At 40.4% G+C, this 22,140-nt stretch overlaps 1 long non-coding RNA gene across 1 annotated transcript; it reads right to left on the bottom strand.

Moving 5' to 3' along the window:
* Positions 1–1,781: 1,781 nt before the first annotated feature.
* LOC119743044 lies at positions 1,782–21,018 on the bottom strand. The gene is made up of 6 exons (XR_005272949.1): positions 20,983–21,018; positions 5,058–5,133; positions 4,756–4,883; positions 3,689–3,837; positions 2,166–2,214; positions 1,782–1,845 (listed from the first exon to the last, which is right to left on the bottom strand). It is a non-coding gene; the product is annotated as an uncharacterized LOC119743044 (long non-coding RNA).
* Positions 21,019–22,140: the final 1,122 nt, after the last annotated feature.

The following is a 22,140-nucleotide window of genomic DNA, read 5'->3' as shown; positions in this document are numbered from 1 at the left end:
TATAGTAAACTGAAAAAATGTTGACCTCCACTTCCATTCACTGGGTAAATTGGGTGAATTCAAACACGGGAGTCTGTGGCTAGACTAGTCAGTGTTTGGTACCAAGATGTTCACATGAAAAGTGAATGTGAACTGGTGAAACTTTCATGCTCTATAATTGTACATAATCTGTGTAGCACCACTAGTCTGTTGTATTACATTATGAGCTCCACGTCTGTATGATGTTTAAATGCAAAGCAATATTATAATATTTATTATAGATGGACTCAAGGGTACTTCAAATTTGGGTAATTGAACAATCAATGCTGTAAAATATGAATGTCGTTGTAAAGTTAGCATCATACAAGATGTATCTTAATTTGCACAGTATCCGAGGAATTGCTGCTTTTCATATGTTCATTAAAGCTGTGATTTCCTTGTGTAATTTAAAACTCTAAACACAAATAATACAGAAATGTACTATCACCAAATCGGTGTTTGAGCTCTTACGTCTTTCTGATACCTAGTAATATTTGGAAGAAAAGAAATTGCAGGGCAAACCATGTTTCTAAAAGTCACATACTTTTTACAGAACAAACAAATTTGCATGTAAAAGCAAGAGCAGTGATCAAATAATAAAATTGTACACTAGCAACATTTAAACAAACAGTGATTTTCCTGAATTTTGTATTTAAAACCTAATTCTTGCTTTTTTACAAATGTAATTGTAGAAAAATCCCTATTGAGTAAAAGAGCTTGCTGGTCAATGTTGAAAGTACAAACATATACCCTCAATATTCATACCACAAAAGAAAGCCAACATATTGGTCAGCAAAGGGGATGACAAGGGTTTAAGTCTTTTGTGGCTTGTTTCTTTCTTTTCAATAATTAATTCCTGACAGACAAATTAGACAATGCACAATATGTACACCTGGCAATCTTTCTGTGTGTTGCATTCTGATTGGTTGGAATTGATCAGCATTAGCTACTAATAGGCCACGCCCCTCGACAGCCGATCCAATCAAACATATAAGCTGATCTACGTCTTTTGCAAAAAGGAAACTTCAGAGGAAATACTTACTTTTGTAAGCGCCAAGCCGGAAACCAACAGTGTTATCTGTCAATGAAAATAATAAGACATGAAACTGAAACGTTTGCACAATTTATCCAGGGCCAAGTTTCATGTAGGCCTGACAAGAATTTAGGGGAATAACTGAGAAAAATAATTCCTGCAACTTTCAGTTGCGGTGTTCATAACAGGCACATTGTATGAAATGTTATGTCCATTCCAGGCAATGTGCACTTTGAACTTAATGATGCAGTGCTTTGAACACCAATACTGGTGGATAGGTGTGCTCTATCTTAAAAGAACAGAAATGCTTTGATGTTGAACTTTACTTTCATTTAAGAGTGCCTAGGGTTGCTCTTCGCTTCCCTCAGAACTACTTCAACTTCTTTGTAGAGTCATGTTGACAGGATTCAACAAGCAGCATTTTTCCCAACACATGATGATGCCATTGCCCATCCCCCCACCTCTGGTCAAAACATGGGAGGGGTGGTGGGGATAAATCCCCCACCCCCTGGTGTTTATGCTGTGAGAGAGACCCAGTTTGCCAGTAAGTCCACAAACAGTTGGTCTCAATCTACCCCTAAATGAGAGACATTCTATAAGCAGGGGGTGGGGTTCACGTCCCACCAATGACACTTCAGAGTTGCCCAGAAATCATCAAAGGCAAAGGATGCAGAACCACAAAACGTAGAGGTTGGATAAATAAAAAAAAATGAATGCCAGTTTCACTCACCGATGCCATAGACACTCTTTCTGATGGTAAACTCACACTTGTTGCGATAACTCTCTAATACTGGCTGTTGATGAGGAAACAAACAATGAAAATTAAAGGGACAAATCAGACATCTCCAATGTCAGGAATATTTATCCCACAAAAGATTCACACACCGTAATGTTAGTCTATCATAAAATCCTGGTTGAAATATTAATTTAGTTAAAGGTGACTCTATCTAGCTGCCCAAGGTCACATCAGTCAAGCTAACCTAACACTAACTATGTGCCAAAGTAAACTTACGCTGAGATTTTAATTCATAGAACCATTCACTAAACTACAGATGAATTAACATAAAAATCAAGTCTTTGTAGTCAACAAACATCGGTCTCTTAGCTCACTCACCGATGGCTTAATTGGCTGCAACTCACATGCCATCCCACTGTGGTTCTTCCTGTCAATCAAATGAAGAGTGCACTATTATTAAACATGAGGGTGTGGGTTCAAGTCCCTGCCAAGCTAGCTTGTGAATTTGTTCCAGTGGTTCTCACAGCTATATACGTACAAGATTCAAACTGGCTCTCCAACCTTGGCAAGCTCTTTTGTCAAGTTGTTAAAGGCCCTGTCACACTGTCACGTCCACGCCTGGCATTCATATTGCGTAGTTGAAATGCTTAAAAATGTAACAAAACACCATAAAGATGCAGGATTCATGGCACCAGTGGCTTGCAATGCATTTCTGTGAAGTCCACCGGAAGTCTACGACGTCCGTGTGGCGTTCCATAGCGTCTATGCGGCGTTCTCTATGAGTTCCGTTGAAGACCAATTAGAGGTCTGCGCAGCGTCCTCTGTGTCCTCGCTGTGTCCGCATGGTGTCCAATAAGTTCATACCATGCTCTTGGAGTTCTTATCGTGCGCTTGATGCGACCTTAAAACATACGTGTAACATCAGCAGCCAGAAGTGCGTCGTGTATAAATACTCGGGCCAAAATTGGCGATAGTCATTGAGTCTTCACATTTTGAACGGCATAGACGCAGGAGACGCAGAGAAAACGCGCAGTCCTGATGCATGCACGTCCATGGAGTTCTTACAACGTTGCTCACGTCTGCCTGCGCGTTGCCAGTACGTCACGGCCGTTCGTGAGGAGTTTGCGCAGAGTCCTTGCCGCGTTCTGGTCAAAACGCTGAGGTGCAACGTTTGTTTTGTGCATATCCAAAACGAACACGGCAGTTTGGTGGTCAGCGAAGTCCTTGGAATCCCTCTGCAGTCCTCAACTAGTATCAATGAATCCCCACGCCGTCATCTGCATTCCCACCGCGTTTAAGTCAATTTTCTTGGTAGCAGTACAAACTCCATGCCAGAACGTGACACTGTGAGAGGGCCTTAAGATGTCTGCACTAGTAAGCAGGAGGTCATGGGTTCATATCCCACCCAAGAAAACTTTCAAATTTGCATTGGTGAATGGCAAACCAGATATTAACATTCACAAGTCCCCTACGTAAACAATCCATTAAACTCATTGGTTGTGGTAACTGCTATATCAGATTGGAACCAGCCAGTCAGCCCCAGCAAGCTTGGTGGTCAAGTAAGACATCTGCACTAGTAAGTAGGAGGTTGTTGGTGCAAGTCCCACTCAAGCAGCTTTTGTAAACTTTTTTCTCGTGAGCTTTTTCCTTTGTTTTGTGTGTGTGTTTTGTGTGTGTGTTTTTTTTATTCTACAAGACCTGTGTGTGTGGAGAAGGGAGCTTATTTCGTAAAATTTGTTAAAACCTTAACTGATTCTCAAACAAATGGGCATTTTCTGGGGTTTTAACAAGTTTTCAGGGCAGCTCGCCATAAAACTGTGTTTCGAAACAGTTACTTGTCAAGGAAGACCACATTTCCATTCTGGCCCACAACCATCCTGTGTCTTTGGTGAGTAGCTCACCTTTGTTGCTTCAGCCAGGGAGACATCTCCCCAATGTTCCATTGCAGCATCTTGGATAATTCCTCAGAAACTCCCTGGTGTTGGTCTGTTTGGTGGATAGCTGGTCCTCATACGGCTGGTTCCACAGTGGAGTCACCATGTTGTTTAACCTGCAGATTGGGAGAAGAGCAAAAATCACCCTCAGTATTTCAGAGTCTTAAGAATTTCACAATTGTGAATGCTTCAACTGCTATTACCCTTTTTTGAGAGGTGGCAGACACAATCGAAGGGCGCCATTTGATTTGGGTATATTTGGGGTCAATACAAAAGACTCACCCAAACCAAATATTACCCTCGTATTGTGTCCACCATATCTCATTATGGGTAATGGATAGTGAGTGGAACTTGTGATCTTTCTACATACAACCATTCTCATAACTTCAGTTCGTAGTTCTGGTGGTGCATGTGCAAAGTAAATTTTAGGCTTGAAACACTAAGGGAAATGTGTTCAACTTGTAAAGTTTATCAGATAAAATAAGAGTCATTGAAAGTGTGAATCACAAACTCTACACAGACATGGAAGCTTTGATGCTCTCCCTTCAAGGAGAATAAATGATAAGGAAGAGAAAACTGACCACGTAACTATTCCACTCAACAAATTTCATGTTCACAATTTCAAATGGGCTATGGAACTGACTGGTTGGGCTCTTAAAATAGTAATCTCTGGATGTAAGAATGGTTTTCTTGTGATGATCATGAACTACTTGAACTACTCAAAAAATCTACTACAGTGAAGGAAATCACATTCTTTGAACTTCCACTTTCAAGGGGTATCAAGCCTAAATGGCAGTATAGGCAGGGGTCTACCTTCCTATATCCTACAAAATCCTCCAAAATAAATGGACAGGACAGAATCGATAAATTCCATCAAATAAGCCTTTTCTACACTTGCATGATTTTAATACCACAGAGCACAGTGGAAGAAATGAGTGTTGTAATGACTTCAGTTGGTTGATAACCGGAGTACTTTTCTAATGGATGGTGGTTCGAATCCAGCCCAACCCTGCATTCTATCTCAATGTCTTCACCTCTCTTCTACTGGTCAGCTGTCCTCCTCCTTCCTCCTCTTAGCTTCTTTGGTGTTTTCATCAGATTCCTCTTGGCTTCTCTTCAGAGCGAGGCTCTTAGTGTCCGGGTCCTCAACTGGCTTGGCAAGCTACGGGAAAAGAGTTATTGCAGGAACATGAACCTGTAACCACAGTAATAGCAGCCACTAGACCCCTTGCACTGGTAGCCAACACTAAGACTGTTGATTAGTTATTTCAATTCATTGAAAGTGCCGACAGAAGCAAGTACCAATAGTAAAAACCACAAGTGACTTTGTGAATACCTTGGCTTTGAGCACTTGTCCTTTCCATTTGTGTCCGTTGAGTACTTTCAATGCCTCCTCCTTATCTTCTTGGCAGCTGAGGGATGAAACAAACAATTGGATTTCCATCAGTTAATCCATCGCAAGCAACCGAGTGCAACAGGAAAGGAGATACCGTAGATGGAATGTTTGTGTTGTGGGGGAGGATTTTTTCGAGTTTTATCCAAAAAAATTAGATTTCTTTTCTATTGTACATAACATTACATTGTACATAGCAGCGAGTACCGCATCTACCTATTCATAAGATGGAATTTTGCGTTGGGGTGATGTAAATCAATATTAGGCTTCGCTCTTCACCGAAGTATAAACACTGTATACTCATTTCTGAATTGCTTTTTTTCTAGCAATACAACAGATATTCACTTTTGAACACAAAACAATCAGTTAATGTTTAGTTATTGAATTATTACTTTACAATTTCAAATTATTGGCTGACAGAAGATATTTCTGTTCTCGAGAGGCTGCCTGGTTCCTGCCCCACAACCAGTATCGATAGTGCTTGGATGAGGAACCAGTCTGCCAGCAAAGTGGATCAGTTTGTCCCGAAACCAAAGAGAAAAGTTCATGGATGCTTTGTAAGTATAACAATTGAAAACAGAAGTCTAAGTACACTTTCCATTTCAAGGAGGAGAGTGTGGTTTCAATGCTACTGTATGTTGATGGATTGACTATTTATATCTGTATTTTAAATTTCTTTCTTGATTATCCAAACATCAAAACTAAAACTTGTATCAAATTTCCCTGTGCTCTTATTTGTGTTTCATTACGTCAGCACACTCAACTTTCATCCTTTAACAAGCTCCCATGTCACTCACTCCTGACTAGGATTTTCTGGCGCCAGTTTTTCTTTCATGTCTCAAACATTCATCCCTATCTTGCTCGTTATTTGTGCTGGCAAGTTTCCTGAGCACTCCAAATTCCAACTAGAAAAACCCATGGCACAGTCTTTGCAATAATCATCATTAAACAATAGAAAAAGGTAAGAGATCCACTCTTTGCTGGGTTCGAAAACGAAACCTTTTTCCCTCCATTTTATCAAGAACAGAAAAATTAAAATACATTGGACATTTGTGAGGATTTAGTACAGCTAAAAATAGATTACACCTCCCTTTCGGAACGAAGAGAAATACACACATGCATGACATGGGCAAGCATTATGAAAGCAAGCGTAACGTACAGAGCCAGTTAACCTTGATATCTAATTCATAAATACCTAAGACCATTTACGCATTCCTATTGGTCGAGAGCCCGTCACGTGGCCGGTCTTAAACGGATGATAAAGACATGGCTAGCTGGTCGTAAACACTTTTCTAGTGTCACATGAAATTTGGACTCCCATGAAATCCGGTGCCTATTACGTTTCATTGGTTGAACGCTCAAATTCCCCACGTATGCATGCGCAATACTACCAGTGAATCATAGTCCGATATTCGTACTACACCAGTCCAGCTGCGTTTTTCGCGACATCGCACAGTACGCCCGACCATGGTGGTGAAATGCGCGACTCGCAGGCAAGAACAAAATATCTCGAAATTAAATTCTTTCCAGGATAATCAATTAATTTGTTTAAAAAATGCATCTTTAACAGTGTGATAAATTTTAGTGAACATTCTATGTACACACACAAGTTATTTAATTTCTGGCTTGATAACGTCAGTGAATACTGATTTAGTTCGGAGTGGATGTTCATTGTGAAGTTAAAAAACGTATGAAAATTTGGAAAATATAAATGTATGTATTCATAGCACCAAACTTCTGGTTTGATGACGTCACAGTATTTGGATGCAAAGGTCAACATTGTCATGGATATCATTTTTTGGGCTACAAAGATATTCATATATCTTCATAGCCCAAAGAAGGATCAAAAGATTCAAATTCTCCTTAAAGTAACGTCCAGTCTGATGACATCATGAATTTGAAACCTTGTCAAGTTATCTGTGTTTAATCAGAGAATATCAAGGGGTGATTTGGTTAAAATTTGAACCTATGGTTTAAAAATGAAAGAAAAGGAACACTATTTTATGTGCCGCTAGGGACGTGAATTCACTTAACTTTGACCTTCTGGTAGAACCAGAAGTAAAGGTCAAGCGAGTTCACGTACACACACAAAAATATTCATCAATTAATGGTCTATCCAATTACAAGGTTGGAACATAATTGATCATTTTGTTCAAGAGTTATAGATGAAAGAAGATCGTCATTTTTTAGCGAAAATCGCTTGTAATTTCACACCCGATGACGTCATAATATGCACCATTTAGGATGAGGGTCGATATATATTGAAAGTTACATGTTTCTATTATAAAATGTTTAGGAGAAAACCCGCAGAAACGTGCTGTACAGAAAAGAAAAAACTAGAACGGCGAAGCCGCCATGGCTCGCTGTCCAAGGCAGGAAGGGAGGCCGAAGGTAGGGTTGGGGATGGGCATGATGGAAGGGGATCAGGATTCTTGTTGATGTGCCTAGGTGTAGGGGTCAGTTTTTAAATGTCAACATAAAAAGTCAACAGATTACCTAATAAATACATGTGTATATAGGTTAGCCGTCACTGTATTATGGGGGAGTTTTCCATTGTTAGGGTAATTAGGACCCAGTTGTGGATTTTTGCAGCGCCAACAGTGTCTTCTGCCCCCCATACTTGTATTACCATGGGAAAACTCTTGTGTAGTCGCCACAAATGCAGAACAAGAATGGGTAAACATGTACATGAAGACACAGCACCATCACCACCTCCCCCAAACCTTAATTACTCCATCCCAAAACCTTACCCCATCCCCAACCCGCCCCCTCCCCCTCCCCCACCCAACCCCCTACTCACACCCATTCCATCCTCCCCTAACCATCCCCACCCTATCACCTACACATCCCAACCCCACCCAAACTCCAATCCCTATCTCCTTCCCCCTCCTCTGACCCGTACCCTCCCCTACCCCAACCCCCTACACCTACCTACCCTATCTTCCACTATCTGTCCTTACCCACCCTACACATCCCCACCCTAACCCTTACTCGAATTCCAATATCCCGCCCACCCCATTCCCCCACCCATACATCCCCACCTGACCCCATGCAACCCCTACTCTGATCCCTATATACTGCCCCCTCCCCTTATCCAACCCCTACAATAACCCATCCCTACACATCCCCAACCCAACCCCTACTCCGATCCTACATGTATATCCCGCCCCCTGCCCAACCCCCTCCTAACCCAACCCCTACATCCATGCCCATCCTCTCCCTACCTGTCTCTCCCTACCTGTTACCACCACACCCCTACAAACCCCCACCCCACCCAAACCCAGTATTCCAACCCCTCTCCCCACCCCACCCCACCCCGCCCCACCTATCCTAGCTCCCCTACTCATCCTACTCACACAAACCCTAACTCCAACCCTATCCCCCAACCCACCCCACCCCACCCTCCCCTACCCCATCCTTACTCCAACCCCATAAACTAAAAGATCAAACCAGAAGCTCATGCACATTCCCAAAATGCATAGTGTACATGTACATGTTATACCGGTATACATGTACATACACGTACATGTTATACCTGGTACAAGTAACAATTAAAAACTTTAACATTTCCTTGAATTAAATTAATAAAATTTACTGCAATGATATGAACCTAACTGAAGTCATAGAGATGATACATGACAACTGCATTTAATTTTTTCCCCAAGTTAACTAGAACCAAAAACTTCAACATTTTTATCTGAACGCGGACGGCCGGACGGACGGACGCCCGGACAGACGGACAGAAATTGGTATTACATAGGCTCGCATCTGCTTCGCAGCTCACCAAAAAGGAATAAAGATTAATCGTAACAAATCCAATGAGTGGTCGGGTTGTGCCCAACCACTCAATAAATGTAAAAAACACTAGATATTTTAGAAAACACTGTTAAAACAATGAAACTTAAAATTACAAAAACAAGACCCACATTTAAAATAGATAATAGTAAAACCTAAATACGAATGCCTTTGTAAAAAGAAAAGTCTTAAAGCTTAGTCTTAAAAACTGTTAGAGACCCTGAACAGACTGAATTTCAGGTGGCGGCTGGTTCCATAAACTAGGAGTGGCTTGTGCAAATGAACGATCCCCTATAGTCTTTTGCATTCTCCCAGATGGATAATCTAAAAGCAACCGCCCATTGGACCGCAGGGAATAGTTGGAATCAGTGGCGTACGCAGGATTTTTTCAAGGGGGGTGTTTCAAAATTGGATGTCATCATTAATGACGCTAGAAATGAAGATGGTAAATTGTGTTGGCGCCAGAAATAAAAGAGGGTTACACTCGAAGGGCCGGGAACCCACGACCATCAGTTATCTTTTTGAGCTAAAGCATAGTAAATCAAAAAAAAAAACCATGTTCTGTGTCTTTAGGGTATATGATGAACATATGAGTAAAGGGGTCAATGTGGGCAGTCCTCTCCCTCAACATCATTTAAAAAAAAAGAAAAGAAGAAATTCAAGAAAAAAAGTGACACGGGCTGCGGAAGTGCTAGGATCTGTTCTTGTAATTGGCTAAAATTACTCAGCTTCGTCCCCTGGATCTCATGATTCTCATCCGTTGGGAATCTTTGTGTAAACCGCCCCCACCCCTAAGGCCAAACTGCAGATACAGGATACATATGCGCTCTGGTAACAGGGTCGGATCCCGACTGCCATTTGCCGGGGGGCCTAGAATTGTAATGAAGGGTCCAGGACCTGCAAGCGTGCAGCGCGAAGCCCTTATGGCGTGGGATATTTTTGGATCGTAGATGCTCTGTGGTGCAATCTGAGGCGTTTCCTGGCCACCTTCCCCTGATTTTTTTAGCAGAAGTTTTTGAAATTATGAGGGGATATTTTGTTTCATTTGTTTCAAATACGTATAGGCCTATATACTCTTGCTCTTATAAAGTGTCTTCTGTACTCAAAGCTTAAAGTTGAGAACATGCACATAATCTGTAATTGTTCCGCGCTCGGTCACCCATAACTGACATGAATTTGAATATTTCATTACAGCGGATCCATATTTGGGGAGTGTGTCAAACTGGCATGAAATGTATTAGAAAAATATTTTAATAGAATCTGAAGTGGCCATTGTTTGATTTTGTTTAGTCACCAAGCCCGGAGAGTGAAAACGGTTTGACTTCATATGAATTGTACGCAGCAGTTGTCCGCGTGCAGTCTCATGGACGTATGACGCGCTAAACAATACGCGAAATGAGACTCCACTACAGTTTGTTTTACCTTGGTTTTATCCGCGTATCGTGCAACCATCATAACCTGCGCATAGGAGGTGCGTGAAAATTGCCACGTCTTTTGAATGATTGTTCTTCCTCAAACTCAAAACGCGTGGCCCGTCGGATCACCGTCCGTTTTTTTTTCACCGATAGTATACATTTTAAAATATGTGCCGGGGGGCGTGCACCCCCTGCGCCCCCCGCTGGATCCGCCAATGGGTCAAACTGGGAAACAGTTTAGGTTTAAGCCTATTCGATACTTTATTCCAAGTAGTTGAACAAAGACAGCAGGCAATTCCCGAAAGGTCGTCACCTTTCCTCCATCAACACAATGAAGGAAAATGTTCTGCATATAGTTATATATAAAAAATAATGCTCAGTCTGTATAACAGGCAGAGTTTCGCACGTACCAATAATAGTCGATTAAACTTCAAAAACCATTCAGAGGGGTTTACATACCGGCATTGACGTTGTCGTTGTACGTACTCAGCTGAGCTCTTGGTTGGACTCTAGCTATGCATGCCCGTACAGTACTAGCCATACGTACGTACGTGTACGTTAATTACAGTGTAATACAGTTATTCTCAACCAAAGTTGATCCCTTGTTCTAGCCTAGGCTCAGGCTAGCCGGAACGACCGGCTCGGCACACAGCTGGAGCGCTGGCCCCTGGGCGGGCCCTGGCCTATGTTCGCACGGGCTTGCGCTTCCATGCGACGGGCGCACATTGCGAGTTAGCCCACGTCACGTACGTATACATATATCCATGTACGTGCAAACGCGGAATGCATACGTACCATTGATCTCCACACAGACTCAGTAGAGCTAAAGCCAAGGCAGACATACATGTAATTCAATCAGATTTTGCACATAAAATTTATAAAAGTTATTCGAATAAACTATTTTAAACATGTCAACTTTTGTTTATTGCCATTGCCGGGTCAGTCATGCACGTTTAGGCCGGCTATGTCTTTAAAAAAAACATGGATGGCGACCAGCATGACAGGCCTAGATCGCATGGAATTTGAACAGAATATCTCGCTAGCTACCACACCGGCCTCCTTCCCCTCAAACTCAGAGCAACAACATTAACGATATTATAAATTTGCTTTGTCATTCCCATGTTCATATTCCTCCATGCCATGTTGTATAGGCCTCGTTAAAAAACAACTTACTTGCGAATAATTGTCCAATTCTTCAACGCTCCTTACTTCCCGACTCCAGCAATCTAATGCTGCGCACACCTTGACTATACTCCTCATCAATTTTGATCAATTTAGACCTCTGTTTCTTTTATTCTTTCAAAAAATGACAAAGAAACCGAAGAAAACCCAACTTCATTTTTTAATCCTCCATTCGAAAGTGTACACAACTCGAATGCGAATTTGTGTTCTTTACCCTTTTCAAAAAACGCGCGCGCGGACGCACGTTCGTACACGATGTCCTATCCAGTCTGTGTATATGGAGATCAATGATACATGTACGTACCATATCAATATTGACGATTGTTTTTGAATACACTTTGGAACTTATTCAATAAATTTCCCGAATTCGCCCGTTTCATACTTGGTATTTATTAGTTTTTTCTTTTTAATTTGTTCCGTGGAAATTTAAAAAAAAATCTCTCTCCCTTTCTTTATTTTCTTATTTTGGCACTCTCTTTTCCCTCCATATTTTTACATGGCAAAGGGGGGTGTTTAACAGCCAAAACACCCCCTTGCGTACACGCCTGGTTGGAATGGACCTTAACTGTCAACATATCTATAATTTATCTGGTAGAAAGATCATGTAGAGCCTTGAAGGTCAACAGAAGGATTTTAAAGTGTATTCAAGATTGTATAGACAACCAATGTAACTGATAAAGTAAAGGAGTAACATGGTTCACCGCTGGTTTGCTTCAAATGCATGTTTTACTATAAAAAAAAGAACCCATAGTAATAGCTGTCCATGGAATGCCATTGGTACCGTAGCTATTGAGCTTAGTGAGAATTACAGATTACACACAAGCATTCCAAAACAAATGAGATTTGAACAATTGAAATCAAGACTGAAATATTATTTTTACTGTCAGATTTTGTGTTATGAAAAAGAAGAACTCTTTTGTCAGAAATATTTCAGAATTTTCAAATTTGTAGTTTTTCTTATCACAGAACCAATCTATTGCCCTTGACAGGATAAGCTCAGTCAAGAAACAAAAAAAAAATGCAACATATACTAGAGCTGTGGATTGGAACCGGGTACCCGAGTACCCGACCGTCGATGTCCGAAACCGGTTCCAGATTAGGCCGAAAAAAAAAACCCCAAATACTTTTGCTTCCGATTACATGCCTTTCAAAAATAGGGTCGGTCTGTCGGAAAGTTGTTTTTTTTTTGCCATTCTTTTTATGCAGATTGAATAGGGTATTCTGGGGTATTTCATATTGCATATTCATATCTATTTCCACTTAATCATTTTGAAGGGAAAAGGTTTAGACAATAATTTAGATAAACGGATAAGATTAAGCGGTGGGCTTCCTCAAAAAGCAAGCTTGTCGAGTGGAGAAGTCCATTATGTGTAGAAAAAATATATATTAATTACATTTGTTCCTTTAACTTAACTACACACACACATACACAGACAAGGGACCAACACAAACTGGTCAAGACAAAACAAATCATGTGCAATCACAACCTACATGGGAAATCATGAGAAGCATATGTTCACAGCAAATAATAAGTAAAACTTAAATTAAGCATTATTGTAACTTTCCATAAGCAGAGACTTTAGCTTTTTCTTAAATAAAGGCCTACTGCTGACAATTCTAAGACTTTGATTTAATGAGTTCCAGAATTTGGGGCCCTGATAATGTATGAACTTTTCAGCTTTACGTTCGATAATTCTTTAAAAATGATGGAAAATTCAGGTCGTTCGCATCATATGCACAACGCTAGTCAAGACGTGGGGAGCTGGCCAAAACTCCTGTGTGTGATGCACTGTGCATGCCGCGTGAGGCCGACCATGGGCCGACAGACCTCGTTTTTACGGTCGAAAGTTTCGGGAAACACGCGGCATGTATCACTCAAAATACAAGTAGTGCGATCTCAAAATGAACTCTTGAACGCAGAAAATACATACGCAGACAAGATAGATCAATCAGGTGCGGTTCTACGGGGGGGGGGGGGGGGGGGGGGGGGGGGGGGGGGGGGGCTAGAGGGGGCTGTAGCCCCCAAAAATTTTGTCTAGCCCCCCCAAAATAAATTCCTTAAAAAAAAAAATTGCATTAGCAAAAAGAAGGATTGTGATGTACATGCGAACGGTCTCCCCTAAAGAAGAAATAGTCGTGACAAGGGTGAAATTAGTTAATATAGTGTGAATTAAACCCCCCCCCCCACCCCCCCCCCCCCCCCCCACACCTATTGATTTTCGGAGGCCTAAGTGTCTGGAAAAAATTACCGGTCTACATTTCAGCACGCCTCCCTGAAAAAATTCTGGATCCACCGTGCTAGCCCCCCCCCAAATTTTGGTTCTAGAACCGCGCCTGAGATCAATTCTCTGAATTCACTTGCACAAATGGTCTTTCTCCATCGGTGTTTTCTTGGCATTTTTACGATGTCAAATCCGACCAGTTGACAGTGCATCGGCCTGCAATACATTTTGTGCTAGCGCTATCGATCGCATGGTCACAGACTGGTTACCGCATTTTCATCATGTCTTCTAAATTGGCCCCTGCGTGGCGCAGTGGGAACAAGTCCTCACTGCATTGAGCTAGGTTTACGCACGTGATTACAGTCACCGTGACATCGAATTGCGAAGAAGTTAGATCGCAAAGTGAATTTGTAAAAATAACGCAGGTTTCTTTTGAAAAAAATAGCGGGTGTAAGTAAGAAAACAAATAAATACAAGCATTTTTTGACGCAAAAGCGTTGTTGAGAAGTATTTTGTGAAGACAGAAAAGACAACAAGATTTTATTTTTATTTATTCAATCATTATTATTTTTTTGGGGGGGGGGGAAATTGTCGATAAAGTTTTTAGGGTCACAGCCTACAAATACGGTCGGTCGGGTAACCGGAAGCAGAAGTATTTTTTTTAGCCTTATGGGATCGGGTACCCGTAACCAACTTTCCAAATTACTTAATTACTTCTCAGACAATGAAAGAGAAAAGTTTTGAAGTCATTTGTGGGGAATTTTCAAAATGAAAACCAGGCCACATGGGAAAAGAAAACATATTTCACACTTATGACGCTTGTGAAAGCTGCAGTTTTACACCGTAAAGCTAATAAAGCTCACGTACTGTACTTGTATCTTGCTGTGTAATGAAGCGCCGATGCGGTAGTATTATCGTGCAGACCTTTGTTAACAATCTCAACAGCAACTTCCGAGATTTGAATTTGGGCATGTTTGGCGTTGGGTTTCTTTAATGGGTACCCAGGTACCAAATCAGGTACCCACTTCCTGTACTACTTGTAAATGCACACCCCTAAAAAAATACAACATTGCACAGGTTATACCTCCGACATGTAGAACTGTAAAATACCGCCGGTTGTTTTTAACATTACTCTATTAATTTTATGCTTTCTTGAGACTTTACCCTCCGAAATCCGTCACAATCCAACAGTTGGTGTTGCATGATATTTAGGGCTCAGATACAGAGCTTCAACTATTTAACCTATTAAATTCCCTAGGCATTTTGCAAGGATGCAACCTCAATCCTGCAACATACTCCAACTGCCTCCATGTAAAAATTGCATACATACATATAGCCTCAATCCTGCAAAATTATAAATTTTCTAGAATGTGGTCCTTGGAGGGGTAACCACTGCCTCAATCCTGCAAAATCCTCCAGCAATCACTGTCAATATGTTGAGGCAGAGCCAGTGACATCCTGGAGTAGTGCATAGTATTTTAAGTACATGTAGGCCTATAATCTAGGCCACAACACAAGGTCCGTCCCTGAAGACCTTAATTGACACAGTCCAACCTTGAAAAACAGCCACACTTTTTTGCCATACATGATAGCCTCAATCCTGCAAAATCCTCCATTTTTTTCAAAGAACTTTTTGAAGGATTTGGGAAATGTTAGGGTCAATCAATTTAACTTCAAGGAAGCTTTATAAAATCTCCAAAATCCCATCAAGACTAAACTAATATCACATTATCTGTTCATCTTATCTAAAGCTGTATAGAAATACATGTGTTCTGAAATTCTGAATCCATCAAACTACATGTACAAAATCAGTGGATGGGATTTTGTGGATTCAGGATAGTTTGGGTTCAATTCAATTCAATTTATTTATTCATCATGTGACACACATGAAATGTGTTTCCTTTGTACCGCAATAAACATTCAGTAAAATATATCAAAAATACACTCATTACAAAAAGGCGATATTCACAGCTAAGAACCAACAATAGAAATTGCACTGTAAAGAAAACAAAACAATACATAAAACGGAATGAAAAAACAGCCTATGGACAACATGCTGAACCCCCCCCCCCCCTCCATCTAAAACCTTGGCAGAATGGCAGAAACACAATCCAGATGACATACAGGGCAAACCAAACAACAGATGATTTGTAATAAACAATTAAATGAATAGTAATATTATAATTTGTAAATGACAAGGTTTACAAAAAATATACTGAGCGATAGATTCATATACATTTTAAAAATATTTGCACATATCATAGAACAGCTCAAAGCTACATGCTACACTCTGAACAGTAGCATTCCCCCCACCAACTAAACAGTACACTAAAAGCGATCTTGGCTAAAAGCCAGGTCGAAATAGAAAACCAGGGGCCATACGGGGCACAAAACTCATTTATCTGCTAAACGTACAGTTAAAATTGTATAGGGCCTATGGCATTGGGTAAAACAGAATTTTCAAACCTCTTCGTTTATGACGAATTCTACCCGATATATTTGTGACAATCAATGGGTTAAGAGGGCGAGTATTGTCAGACAACATGCAATTGAACTTAAAGGTATAGTCCATCATTTGTAATTTGTGCATTTTGTTCGTTTGAAGCAACAAAAGTGCTCAAAATCTAAAGAAGGGTACTGAACAACTAACCTGATGAAGTTTCAAATTAGCTTCAGCTGTACATTCCGAGAAAAACAGCATTCTAAGATCTCAATTTCAAATCAAAAGTTACTGAATCATGTTTTGAATTGTTTTGAATTGCAGCTATACGCGACGTCGCGCACTGATCCGACGAATTATAACAACCGCGCGCGCGTGTGCGTCGTTCCAATACTTGTGCGCGCTGCGCTGAATAACAAAACGAACTACTAATTTAAATTTTCCTACGGTGCTTCTTAAGAATCACCGTTGGAAATGCCTTCTTTCGTTGATTACTTCAAAATGACAGCTTGCCAGATAGAATAATTTCACAGGGAGTTTAGTCCCCTTACTATCTTTCAACCAAGTTTGTTTTTCAACAATAATTACGCCAGTTACTTTTCGGATGGCTGCAAATGATGGACTCTAGCTTTAAAGGGAAAATACAACATTTGCAAACATCAAAAAATAAAACTACCAAATCATTTTGAAATACCTTGCTGGACTGTTAGTGAATGACAGTGTAAAGCATCCTGTAAAATCATGGCACCTGGTATACTGTCATTTTCAAGAAAAGTGGTATTTTTGTATCAATTTCAAACGCTGATCGGTCGATCAGCGTTGGAAAAAACTGGGTTTTTTTCAAATACTGGCCCCAATTGACCATCGCACTAGTTTGCAATCGATTACAAACCTATATATGAACGGGTACGAGCCAGCTAGACTGGTTCCCTGACCTTACAATTCCCCAATGTATGTAGACTGCTCTGTTTCTTTTTATATGGAGTCAGGGAACCAGACTACAGGAAAATGATTGTTTTTCTTGGTTTTTATAGCATTTTCGAACCAAAAACCTCAAAAAGTCAGTTTAACTATATTTGCTATATATTTCCAACCCCCCAATTCCATCCATTTCTGAAAATTACAGCAAAAGCAAATGATGTATATTCCCTTTAAACGAGAGACCATTTTGTACCAACTTCTGAAGACCTTCAGTATCATCACCAATAATCCTGCCAGCATGTTTCACAATACGTTCTAGTTTCTAACGATAGTAAGAGAGTTAAACCAAGCGATAGAACAGAAACTTAGAACTGATTGGATTGTACTCTGGTAAAACAGTTTTAAAACCCTGGTATTTGCATGAAAAGATTTCAGTTTCCTAACAAAGTGGAACCGTTGATTGGCTTTTTTGTAAACTTTTGTGGTGTTAGAATTCCAGTTTAGCTGACTATCAACCACAGTGCCAAGGTATTTGTCATCTACTACTTCCACAGACTCATCGTTCAGTTTAATGGGTTGCATAGTTTGTTTGTTCTTTTGAAAATTAAAAACCATTTCTTTAGTTTTTTGCATATTGATAATTAAGTGATTTTCAACACAATAATTCACAAACTGATCAATGTTGTTTCTACACTCCAATTCATCATTGCCAGTTATCAATCATGTCAAGGCGCACATCTGTATGCAACGTATGGGAGGGAAAGACACAACTAAAAGGATGTATACACAAACTTAAACAAAACTGGCAACTATCATGCCAATGTCAATTATGAAATTGTGTTAATTATTTTTGTAACACTGCTGTCAAAACAAAACCAAAAAAGATTACAAATGCGAACAATTATGAAAATTTCTCATGGTCTTACACAAGTACAGTGTACATTCTCTGTTAAAAAAGGCAAAATAGGAGTGATCTTCCACAAAGTGTTCGACATGACGATCAATACAACACTGTAAATGAACTATGGGTGATGACTACCAAAACAGCTCCACTCCATCAACTGGGAGGGAAAGTGACATTGACAAGCTTCGTGACAACTTTGACGAGAGTATACACGGACTTCTTCAAATAAAATGGTTAAGTATTGAAATCATTGCACCAATCGGCCTCCTCCTCAACATAGTCTTTCTCTTCACAGTCATTCGAGTGAAATCCATGCGTACAATCATCAACATCTACTTATCCAATCTGGCCATGGCTGACTTACTCTTCCTTTTAAGTGACTTACTATATGTACTATTTATTCAACCTATAAACTCCTTGCAAGTTGCAGCCCAGTGCGTCCGTTATATGTTTCTCACGGTTTCTAACTTCTTTGTGATTACCATAGCAGCTGAGAGATTCTCTGCAGTGCGCAATCCTCTGACACACAAAGAAAAAGCCTCTAAATCTCGAGCAGCAAAGATATCAGCAGGACTCTGGGTGCCAACAATCATTGTTGCTGTGATTCTCATATTCTTACCAATAACAGACACTGTCTTCAATGAAATATTCTTCTGGGTCCTTTCCATCATCAACATTGTCTGTTTAATAGCCACTCTTGCTTTGTACATCTATGTAGTACTGAAAGTACGCAAGCAATCTGCCCTGTTGCCAAACTGTCCCAAGCAAGCAGGCAAGGTCCTCCGTTTGATAATCATAAATACTGCTGTTTTCTTTGTTTTGAAGTCACTAGACATTGCAGCTATAACTATTAGAATCATACGAAACAGTTATACTAGGCCGGCCCAAGAAGTTGAATATCTAGAACTTGCAGAAAAACTATATACTCTGACTATATGTTTAGACGTTCTGCTACTTATCAATAGCTCCATCAATTCCCTCGTCTACAATGCCACAAATATTGACTATCGTGCAGCTGTAGTCGAGGCTTTCTCATTCCTCAAACTGTGCTGTCGTTGCTGCCCAAGACGGAATCTCAGCCAACCATCGCAGCCAGGGAAGCAGATTGAGCTTTGTGTGAATCCACAGGCAGAAAATGACCAAGAGCACCGTGCTGCCAGGCCAAGCAGCAGCAAGCCACCAAGCCAAGGGCATGCACAACACACAGCGAGTCAGCAGTCACTGGAAAGCTGTCAAGAACAATGTTCCAGGCAAAGCAGCAGCAAGGCATCCATGCACAGTCAGCAGCATGTTCAAGTGCATGTTGAGGTACATGTACATGCAGAACCAGCAGGGACCCCATCGCTTGCAAGTTCTCATCAGGAACAACGCTCTACTCTGACTGACTGCAAGCCATCCATGCAAGGGGAACAGTGTGAACATCCAGAACCAGCAGAGAGCCAGCAGTCACTTGGAAGTACTCAGGAACAATGTCCTGGGCTGACTGGCACCGAGCCAGTCTCTGGTAACCGATGAGTGCAAACAATCCATGTAAGGGCAGCAGTGTGTACAGTCTGCAGATAGTCAGCAGTGTTTGCCAAGTTATTGTACAGCTATAAAGTGTTGTACGTATAATTTTCAAACTCTACATGCAGTTGGTACAATTACACATGTAGGTGTTTCACAGTAATATACGCCATCTTGCCCGTGGGGCAATTTCACATGCGTTGCTGTGTATGCATCGTCATTGGAAAGCTTTGGCACTTCCACGTCATCGTGCGTTCATTCTAAAATGTGCCCGTGTCTAGCAACGGATGTTCTTTTTGCCCTGCGAAAAAGATGGTGAGTCCCATCCCCGAGTGATGTTTTTCCAACTTTCACTCAGGAGGTGACACACTGAGTATACAGTGTATATACGTCGGTGAAGGGCAAAACCTTATTTGATTTCATCCCCCCTGATGCAAAAATTCCATCTTATGATTGGTGCATATTACCGTGAAACACCTTATTGGTGACGAGAAACGTTAACAGCAAATTATCAAGAATTGTAATGTGTTTTATTAAGTAGGGAATTGTCAATTACATCCCGTGTCATTAGTAATGTGCAGGCTCAGTACAGATTGCCACCAACTATCAGCTACATGCACATGAAAAACTTGCATGCAAGTGGCTCAGAAATACTTGTAAATGATGGTCTGGGCAAATGGATTTCGAAATTGCATACTTATGTACATGTTAACTGTTACCTGAATGAGGTTTTTGTGTGCCCTTAAATGAGCAAGTTTGCTTTTAAACTTTGTCAGTGTGAAACATGAATTGGCACAAACATCTACATTTATACATGTATAGTCTGTATAACCCTACATTTTCCATTGCAGATACTTAAGTGCGTTTGAAACAGATTTTGAGGTTTTTAGTTGATGAAGGGTTACGATGCTCCAGGCTTTAAAAAAAAAAATTATAAAGTGCCAAGTTCCATATTCATGAGCAATGCAGTGATGTCATGAGCTGGAACTTCAGTGTCACTGCTGTTTAAGGACGGAAAGTTACAAAGTGTTTTGGTTGAGGTTGATGTGACTGTTTGTTCATTGTGTACGAGGCACAGGCAGTCAGTCAGATACTTTAACAACAAACTGCAATGCAATAAATTTTAGTTTCACAAGTTACACAGAAAATCACAAAGCTGTAAATGTGAAATACCTACAATGTACATGTAAAGCGATATCACAGCAACGGTAGAAACAACTATCAAAGTGTACAGGCAATGTAAAAAGTGCACTGGAAAAAAGATTACAACTTTCTACATGCAGTTTACCATTACTTTCATATAGACATGAGGCTAGGATATTTCCAGGCTTTAGTGAAATTCATCCAATTGCCTTTAAATTCTGTTATACAAATTACAAAAAGACCCTGAGAAATCTTCACCATGGAGAACATCGTGAACTCTTAATAGAGCACAAACTGTATTACCATTATCGAGAGTTGAATGCTAAGAGAGCAAACTCACCACAAATCCAAAATGTCTTGGGAGGTGAAGTGCTGTTGTGTCCGATAGTGATAAGGATCCGTTATGGCAGCGCCAGTCACCGGTACGTCAGAGGTGCTGGTAGAATGGTTATCTTGTGGGTCAAGACCTGATAGACAAAAACGAACAAATTAAAAAACCAACTCCAATCAGAGAAAATAAATTTACTTTGATTTTTTTTAAGAATGAGATATTTGTAAGTTTAATTATGAGTGTTTTCAAGTGAGACACTGCACAACAAAATCAGTTCACACTGACAAACAGATCAATGAATTGCAAATTTTGAATAAAAAACATCCCAAAGTTGAATACTGTTAATATAGATGTACAACAATTGTACACAGTACCTGAAAAAAATTAATGCTTTAAAATATGAACCTCTTCGTAAAGTTAGAGATAAAAAATATAAATATCTTAATTTGGACGGTTCCCAAAAATGACCAAATTCTACAAGCTGCTGTTTTTGTGTGCGTAATTCAAAACTGCCAAGCACAAATAATGCTATGTACTATCACCATTCTGGTATTTGAACTAGTATGCTTTTCTGATACTTGATACTTTATTGATGCCTCATAATATTTTGATAATTTTCATTTGCCTTTTTTAATGGGCTTTGTATTAATCAACAAAAGAATGAATCAAATTAGGTTTTGCCCTTCACCGATGTATAAACACTGTATACTCAGTGTGGTACCTCCCGAGTAAAAGTTGGAAAAAAATCACTCGGGTGGGACTCGAACCCACAACCTCCTGCTTTCTAGTGCAGACATCTTAACCACTCAACCACCGAGCTGGTTGGTTCAAATCTGATGTACATAGCAGCGGGTACTGCATTAACTACTCATAAAATGGATAGTCGGTGAAGGGCAAAACCCAATTTGATTTACATCACCCCGAGGCAAAATTCCATCTTAAGCCGTGTCTGCACTGGACTTTTTTTTTGGAAGGTTTTACCAAGACGATGGTAAAATGAGAAATGGTCAAATGTGACCACTGTCCGCACTTGGACTTTCGACACGGGAAATTTTACCCAGACCGTGTGGGAGAAGTGACCGAGCTGTCACAGTCACGTGCACAGGAAATAAAATGCCGATCACATTTTTTTTCAGCCCCCGATACGCACAGTATAATATTACACAC

This window comes from Patiria miniata, unplaced genomic scaffold (assembly GCF_015706575.1).
Source record: "Patiria miniata isolate m_02_andy unplaced genomic scaffold, ASM1570657v1 HiC_scaffold_6, whole genome shotgun sequence".
Classification (NCBI taxonomy): domain Eukaryota; kingdom Metazoa; phylum Echinodermata; class Asteroidea; order Valvatida; family Asterinidae; genus Patiria; species Patiria miniata.
Note: the sequence above shows the minus strand (reverse complement) of the source record. Positions and strands in the feature narration are given on the sequence as shown.